This window comes from Ictidomys tridecemlineatus, unplaced genomic scaffold, assembly GCF_052094955.1.
Source record: "Ictidomys tridecemlineatus isolate mIctTri1 unplaced genomic scaffold, mIctTri1.hap1 Scaffold_42, whole genome shotgun sequence".
Taxonomy (NCBI): Eukaryota; Metazoa; Chordata; class Mammalia; order Rodentia; family Sciuridae; genus Ictidomys; species Ictidomys tridecemlineatus.
The window spans coordinates 2492391-2500977 of NW_027522720.1; the positions used below are offsets into that span (position 1 = coordinate 2492391).

At 38.3% G+C, this 8587-nt stretch overlaps 1 protein-coding gene across 4 annotated transcripts in view; it reads right to left on the minus strand.

Moving 5' to 3' along the window:
- LOC144373507 (uncharacterized) overlaps positions 1 to 6924 on the minus strand; it is a 59285-nt gene extending 52361 nt beyond the window's left edge. For 2 of the 4 annotated variants that reach the window (XM_078036560.1, XM_078036559.1), the window contains exon 1: positions 6247 to 6900. The gene's annotated coding sequence lies outside the window, so the exon portion shown is untranslated. Of the gene's footprint in view, positions 1 to 6246 lie in introns of all 4 variants that reach the window. The other 2 variants (XM_078036558.1, XM_078036562.1) reach the window with 2 other exon arrangements.
- Positions 6925 to 8587: the final 1663 nt, after the last annotated feature.

Sequence of the window (8587 nt, forward strand, 5' to 3'; positions counted from 1 at the left end):
AAACTACATATAATCTTTTCCCAGTACCAATTTTAGTTAAGTACTTATTAATAACTGTTACTAACTTTCTTGGGGGTCTAAGTTACGTAACCTTGTCTCATCCTGTAAAACAAAACAAATCTACCCACCTTATCAGTCTCCTCCACACTTGTGGATTTCAGCACACAAGAAGCTGGCCTCTCCTGTATGTTTGTAAGATCCTGAGGGGCACTCTGAGATGCTGCCATTGGAGGCAGTGGAGCACACCTCCTCTTGGGTGCATCCGATGGCAGGATGTTTGAAACATGTGGTTTGGAAATAGCATTGGACCTCAAAAAAGTTGGGTGGTGCTTATTTATTAGAGGGGTTGCAGGAGCACTTGCAGTCTTATAAGAAAAAGACAGTGTCTATATGCAATTTCAAAATAAAAACCACTTATTTTATACAAGAATAGAAAGGATCAATTAAACTAAAAGGTGGTTCTTTGAAAAGATAAACAAAATTGAGAAATACTTAGCTACTAAAAAACCAAAAAAAAAAAACCAAACAAATAAAGAGATGAAAAAAGGATAATATGACACATATCACTGAAATTCATAGGATCATTAGCAATATTGAGTAAAACTATATACCAATACACTGGAAATTCTAGAAAAAATTAACAAATTTCTGGGCCCAGATGACCTACCATAATCGAACCAATAGGACATTAAAAAATCTAAATAGATCAATAATAAGCAATGAGATTGAAGCAGTAATAAATAGTTTCCCAACAAAAAAGTTTAAGAACCAGACAGATTCATTGATGAATTTTTACCAGATTTTTAAAGAACGACCACCAATGCTCCTCAAACTATTCCATGAATTAAAATGGAAAGAAACCCTTTCAAACTCATTCTGCAATATATCACCCAGTTACCAAAACTTGATGAGGATACAACAACAACAACAAAAAACTATAGACCAATGTCCCTGATGAACATAGATAATATATATCCTCAATAAAATACTTTCAAATGGAATTCAACAGCCCATTAAAAAGAGCATATATCATGATCAAGTTGGTTTCATTCCTAGGATGCAATGATGGCTCAATATATATGAATCAATAAATGTAATACAGCATACAGCACATAAATAGAATCAAGAATAAACATCACATGATCATCTCAATAGATGCAGAAAAAGTCCTTGGTAAAATTCAACAGTCCTTCATGATTAAGTTCTGAATAATTAGATATAGAAAGAAGATACCTTATTATGATAAAAGCTATATATGATAAAACTATATCCATCATCATTCTGAATGGGGAAAAACTGAAAGCATTTCCTCTAAAATCAGGAAATAGAGTATCTATTCTCAACCTTTTCATTCAGTACATTGCTTGAAATTTTAGCCAGAGCAATTAGGTAAGAAAAATATTTAAAGTGACATAAATATGAGAGGAGGAAGTTGAATTATCTCTATTTGCAGATAATACAATTATATTCTGAGAAAATCCTGAAGATTCCACCAAAGGACTCAAAACTGATAAATAAATTCAGCAAAGTAGTAGGGATACAATATCAATATACAAAAATCAATAGCTTTTCTATATATCAGTAATGAATGGACTGAGAAAGAAATCAGTGTTTCTTGAACAAGGAGTCGAAAGATTACTACAGTGAAAATTGGAAAGTAGTGAAGAAAGAGATTAGAGAGTAGAAGATGTAAAGATCCTCCATGTTCATGGATTGGAAGAATTAATATTGTTAAGACAGCCATAGTACTGAAAGTGATCTATGGATTCAATGCAATCACAATCAAAATACCAATGACATCTTTCACAGTTCTTCACAGAAATAGAAAAAAAATCCTAAAATTCATCTGGAATGAACAAAGACCACAAATAATCAAAATCATTCTGAGCAAAAGGACTAAGGATGTAGGCATTGTAATCCTTTATTTTAAAATATACTATAGAGACCCTCATCAGTATACAAAATATGAGATGTGAATTTGGTGTCAACATACCTTATATACAATCAAAAATATGATAAATTATGGTATAAAGGTGTATTAAGAATTGTAATGCTAAAATTAAATAAACAAATGACTAAACAAGCAAATAAATAAAGTATACTACAGAGCTATTTAATTAAAAAAAACCTGGTATAGACATAAAAACAGATATCCATGGATACAAAAAAAAAGAATATAAAGGGGCTGGAGTTATGGCTTAGCAGCAAAGTACTTGCCTAGCACAAATGTGAGGCCCTGGGTTTGATCCTCACTACCACATTAAAATAAAGGTATTATGTAAAACTACAACTAAAAAAATAAATATTAAAAAAGAATATAAACATAAATAAGATATATCTCCCTATTTACAGATAATACAATTTTCATTACAATCTCTCTCTCTCTCTCTCTCTCTCTCTCTCTATATATATATATATATATATATATATATATATATATATATATATATAAATGAATTGAGGACCCAGAAATAAACCCATGTATCTTCAGACAGCTGACCTCAATAAAGTTCCAAAAGTCATATACTGGAGAAAAGCCTTTTCAACAAATGGTACTAAGACAACTGGATATCCACATGCAGATGACTGAAACTAGATTTCAATCACCCTGAAGAAAAATCAACTCAAAATGGATCAAAATCTTAATTTAAGACTTTGAAACTACTGGAAGAAAACATATAGGAAACACTTCAAAATACTGGAACATGCAATGATTTCCTGAATAGTACTTTGATATCTCAGGAAACAAAAGCAACAATTGACAAATAGGATTACAATAAATCAAAACTCTGCTGCACAGCAAAGGAAACCACCAAGAGAGTGAAGAGAAAATCTATAGAATGGGGAAAAATCTTTGCCAGCTATTCATCTGACAGAGAATTAATCTTCAGAAAGAACAAATATTCCAATCAGTAACTGGACCAATGATCTGAACAGACATTTCTCAAAAGAATACAAATACAAGACAACAAATATATGTAAAAATAATATCTTTAGCCTTAATAAATCACAAAAAACTACATGGAGATTCCTGTCACCCTATTCAGAATGGCTCTTGTCATATAAATAAACAAACCAAAGCAAAAGCAAAAAATAAAATAACAAATGCTAGTTGAAATGTGGAAAAAATATGAATCTGTATAAACTGTTGATGAAAATGTAAATTAGTATAGCTGGTATGGAAAACCGTTTACAGATTCTTCAAAAAACTAAAAATAGATTTACCATAAAATCCAACTAGAGCTGGGCATAGTGGTGCATACCTGTAATCCCAGCAGTTTGGGAGGCTGAAGTAGGAGCACCAAAAGTTCAAGGCCAGCCTCAGCAACTAAGCAAGGCCCTATCAACTGAGTGAGACCCTGTCTCAAAGTAAAAATAAATAGGGGATGTCAATGGCTAAGTACCCCTGGCTTCAATCCCTAGTTCCCCCCTCCCCACCACCACCACAAAAAAAAAAAATCCAAATAGACCATTCCTTAGTGTTTTTTCAAAGGGTAAAAAGTGGGAAGGAGATGAATTGAAGTAGAAAAAAAATTATTGGGAAGGGGGAAGGATACTGGGGGGTGGGCAAAGAGCAAGAGAAAGTAGAATGGAGGGTAGACATGATCAAAATATGATACATGTATATATGGAAATGTCAGAGTAAAACCCAATACTTTTATAATATATATTGATAATAATAATAGTAATAAAAATGCACAAGATGATCTTGAAACAATTAAGAAAACTATGAAAATATATTGGAGTTTATGTTAGAAGGACTCAGGATGGTTTCTAATGCAAAAATCTGAACAAATTTGGTGTCATGATTCCATAATTGAAACAATCACATAAGTTTCATTCTGTGCTTTCATAATGATACTAAGAAAAGAACGCTTCATCATGTTCATGCTAGAGAACAAGTCCATTATTTAAAAAAAAAAACATCCAGTAAAGAGAAAGAAATTATCCCATTTTCATATGACCTCTTCTGACTGAATTTGATCTGGGGAGTCAAATTGCTGATATGAGTGCGTTTGTTTTATAGAAATATCTCAACAAACAGTTAAAAGTAATGTTTACATACACTCTTGTCCTTTATCAATTACTGTTTAAGATGCAGACAATAATTGTTGATGGCTAACATTAGAAAAGATGATAACATGTTACTGTCAGTTAATGGTAACACAAAAATAATACCTATGAAGTTTTCTTTCTTTTCTCTATTTTTTTGGAGGCAGAGTCTCCCTGTGTTGTACAGGCTGACTCCTGGGCTCAACCAATCCTCGTACCTCAGCGTCCAGCATAGCTGAAACTACAGGCAAGTTACACCATGCCTGGCTACTATATTCTTGCCAGAGATGTGTCACTAAAACCTGATTAAGGCTCTAGATTTAATAGTCAAATTTCAGGAAATAGAGGGGACAAAGAAACATGTGACAAGGATACATTACCAAAATTTTGAGTAAGACAAACTATAAAACAAATGACCTGGTTTTGTCAACAAACCAATTGCAAATTAAAAAAAATTAGGACAGGAATAAATTTCAAAAGCATTCTTTTACAAAAAACAAGGGTTTTATAGCAAATCACAATGTAATTTCAATGACATTGAAAACAAAGCACTGTGTGTCAAAATTTGATATAGCTAAAGCAGAGCATAGCAAATATACATTCTTAAATGTTTATTTAAAATAAATGTTCAATAAATTAAATAAATCATGATAATGTAGGGACTTCTCTAGGAAGGGAAAGATAGTACCAATAAATATTAATGCAATATGTCTTGATAGCATTAAAGAAAAACTATATTCCACAAATTAAAACTCATATCTGATAATCCAAATATTAATTAAGTAGCATGCATTCTACATGAAAAGCCTAACAATAGTAACAATTAATAATGATGAACAGGTGGATAGAACTTTATGTTTAAAGAATTTTTCATAGGCCCATTTTACTTCTTGGAACATCTTTTTGAAGGAGTTATCAACAGTTATAATTCTAAGCCCTTCTTATTTGAGTAATGCCAGAATTTACTCTATAGATATAAAGAAATATAAGCAATGTTATCACTCGAATTCACATCCAAGGAGCCAGGTGATCAGAGATTTGAATAAATTGCACAAAGATACACAGGTTATACATGGTAAAACTAAAACCAATATCTATTTAAAGACTTTCTGTAATACTTGTGGTTTTTCCTTTTTATGCCGCTATTTCATTTTAAGATAGAATCCCCTAATAGATAAATATATAAACATACACACAATTAAGTTTAGTTAGAAGAACAGGTGGAAAATTCATATGGCAGCACAATAAATAATATAACCAGAGTGCCAAGCATGGTGGCACATGCCTGCAATCCTAGCTATGGAGGAGGCTGAGGCAGGAGGATCACAAATTCAAGGCCAACTTGGGCAATGTAGCAAGACCATGCCTCAAAATAAAGCAATTCTTACAAGGGCTGGGGATGTAGCTCAGTGAAGAGCACCCTTAAGTTCAATCCCTAATACTGGGAGAATATTTATTTATTTATCTGGAGAGTATTTCAAATAATGATTTTTCCAGACATCTTGTCATCCTCTGCACTAGTTAACCCATCTTCCCTAAAGTTCTAAGTAGGTATCACTACAAGTCAAAGTGAAACACTAAGACAAGTGAAAATTTGAGCCTATTTTAAAAAACAACTCCATACTATAGTTTTCAATGATACCAAACAACCTAAGAGCTGAGGACACTTACAGCACTTTGGATTGACCTGTAGACACTGTAAAAAAAAAAAAAAAAAAGCTTTCTTAATCTTATTCAGAGCATTCAGTCATCTGTAAAATCACATACTTCCACTGCTGGAAGGTGTAGTAGCAATCTATACATTCAACACCTTTAAAATGAGGTACAGGGGCTGGGGATGTGGCTCAAGCGGTAGCGCGCTCGCCTAGCATGCGTGCGGCCCGGGGTTCGATCCTCAGCAGCACCACATACCAACAAAGATGTTGTGTCCGCCAAGAACTAAGAAAAAAATAAATAAATGTTAAAATTCTCTCTCTCTCTCTGTCCCCCTCTCTCACTCTCTCTTTAAAAAAAAATAAAATAAAATGAGGTACAAAAGATTATGAAGTTTGCTTAGGGTTAAATACATACAGAGTAGCAAAGTTAGGAGCAGAAGCCAAGTGCAAGTAACAGTGCTGTTTCTGGAAGGAACACAGAAACCATTTTTTTCCAATTTTTGTGCGTAAAGGCAGACGTGGGGGAGGGGGCGCTTACCTCCAGCCCTTCAAAAGGGACAAAGCTGGTCCTGGCAAACCCATTGATGATGTCCTCTTTGGCCAAGGTGGACTCGCTCCGCTTCCTCCGCGGGGGTCTGGGCAGGACCAGGCGGAGGACAGGGGCTTCCCATTGTCTTCCTCCTAGGAGCCCGACGACAAAGCCAGCGAGGGCGCCGGAGTCCAGCCGGCCCCACCGCCCGACGAGCCAACCCCCAGACGGACCCGGGAGCGCATCTCCCGGTCTCGCTGCGACTGTGACCGCAGCTTTTTGCAGAGTCCAAGGCCCCGATCCGGTCCATCCATGGCTCTGCCACGCTGGGGTCCCCGCGCTCACCGCCCACGCGCCACAGACTCCGGCCGCGGTTGGTGCCAGAAAAAAATTGACACGGAGCTCTCCCTCCCGCAGCACGGCGTCCCTCCGCCCCGCGCAGACGCTTACCGCCCGCACCCGCCGGCGAGCCCGCAAAGGTCGCAGCAAAGTGGGGGCGCGGAACGTCGCCCGCCCCTGCGCGGGAGAACGCCCCCGCCGCTGCTCACGCAGGAAACTCACCGCCCGGCCGCAAGAGGTCCAAGCGGTGCAGCCAGTGGCGGCTGGGACCTGACAGCAGCCAACAGGATCACAGGGGCGGCTGGGGGCCAGCAGCGCTCCCGAGCCCAGGGCATGCGCGCTGGGGCGGCCGGGCCTGCGCAATGGGGGTAGCGGGGCGCCCGCGGGGGGGGGGGGGGCGGGGGCCGCGGGGGAGGGGCGGGGGGAGCGGGGGGGGGCGAGGGCCGCGGGGGGGGGGGCCGAGGGCCGCGCGGGGGGGGGGCGGGGGGGGCGGGGGAGGGGCGAGGGCCGCGCGGAGGGGGGGTGAGGGCGCGGGGGGGGGGGGTGAGGGCGCGGGGGGCGGGGGCCAGGGCCACGCGGGGCCTGCCCTCCGGAGCGCCCCGCCACGCGCCCCGACCCTCCGCACTAACCGTGGGTCTTCCTGGGACCCTTGCTCCTCCACCCGCCTGAGGAACCCCAAGGTGTTTCCCCCAGGCGACCCTTGGGGTCGGAGGAGGAGGCTCGGGGCCAGGACGCCGCCGGGCGCTCTGGCCTGGGCATGACCAGGCGCCGCAGAGGGAGCGGGCGTCAGGTCGCGCGAGGCCCCGCAGCGCTCCTGCAAACTTTTCCTCTCATGGCGCCACTGAGCGAGGCCGAGCCTCCACTTACAAATTAATCATACTCTTTCATGGGCTCCAGATGCTTTCTAAGTGTTGGCTTTGCTAAATACCCAATGAACTTAGCCTTTAGGATATTTACAATGGCTCTTAATGAACTTGTATTCCAAGTAAGCCTTTTCTCTATTTTTTTTCTTTTGAAGCGACAGCACATTCACAGAAAAGTTGCATAAATAACACATAAACTCCTATATATTTGGTCAGTAATTTGTTTTTAACATTTTGCCACAAACTTCATCATTCTTGTGCACCATTTTACTCCTTTTAAGAGTAGTTTTTGACACTTTCCAGTTCCTTGGAGAAGAACAGGAAATATTTCTGATTGCTTTTGAGATCATTTTTGGAATACATGAAAAAATCAAATGTATCACAAATTTTCAAATATTTGATATTTGATATTGACTCCTTTAATATTTCAGTGGTATATTTTAGAATAAGTATTTTCTTTCTTTCTTTTCTTCCTTCCTTACTTTCTTTTATCTTTTTTTTTGCAGAAGCTCAGTACAGTGATACATTTCAGGAAATTAGATATTGATAAAATCTATTACCTAATCTACATTTCATATTCCAGTTCTGTCAGTATTCCCAGTAACATTTTTAGGATATTTTTCCCCATTATAAGATCTAGTCAGAATTTTACTACATTCTCCCATTTCAATTTGCAATATAAATAGTTCTTCAGTATTTATCTTTCATGACTTATTCAAATAACTAAGGTCAAACACACTTAACTAGGTAAATCATTATTCATCCAACAAATTCACATGAATTTTTATCTGATTGCTCTATGCAGATTTAGTGAGATCTACCATGGTGGTCTCATAATATTACTTGTATTAACCACTTATATTGTAATTCAGTGTTCTTCATTAAAATGTAAACACCTTAAAATATAGTTTTTCTATTGATTTTTACTAGAGTTCCTACACATGGGAAGTACCCCCCCAAAAAAAAACCTGGCAGAATTTACTAAAATAAATGACATATTTTATAAACACTTAAAAATTAGATATTAAACCAAAGAAAGATTACTATTTTGTATTTCTCTGTCCATGTTCTCTCATGTATTATCTTATTAATCTTTATTACATCCCTGTAAGATAAGCCTTTTTATCATAAACATGGCACAAATAAAG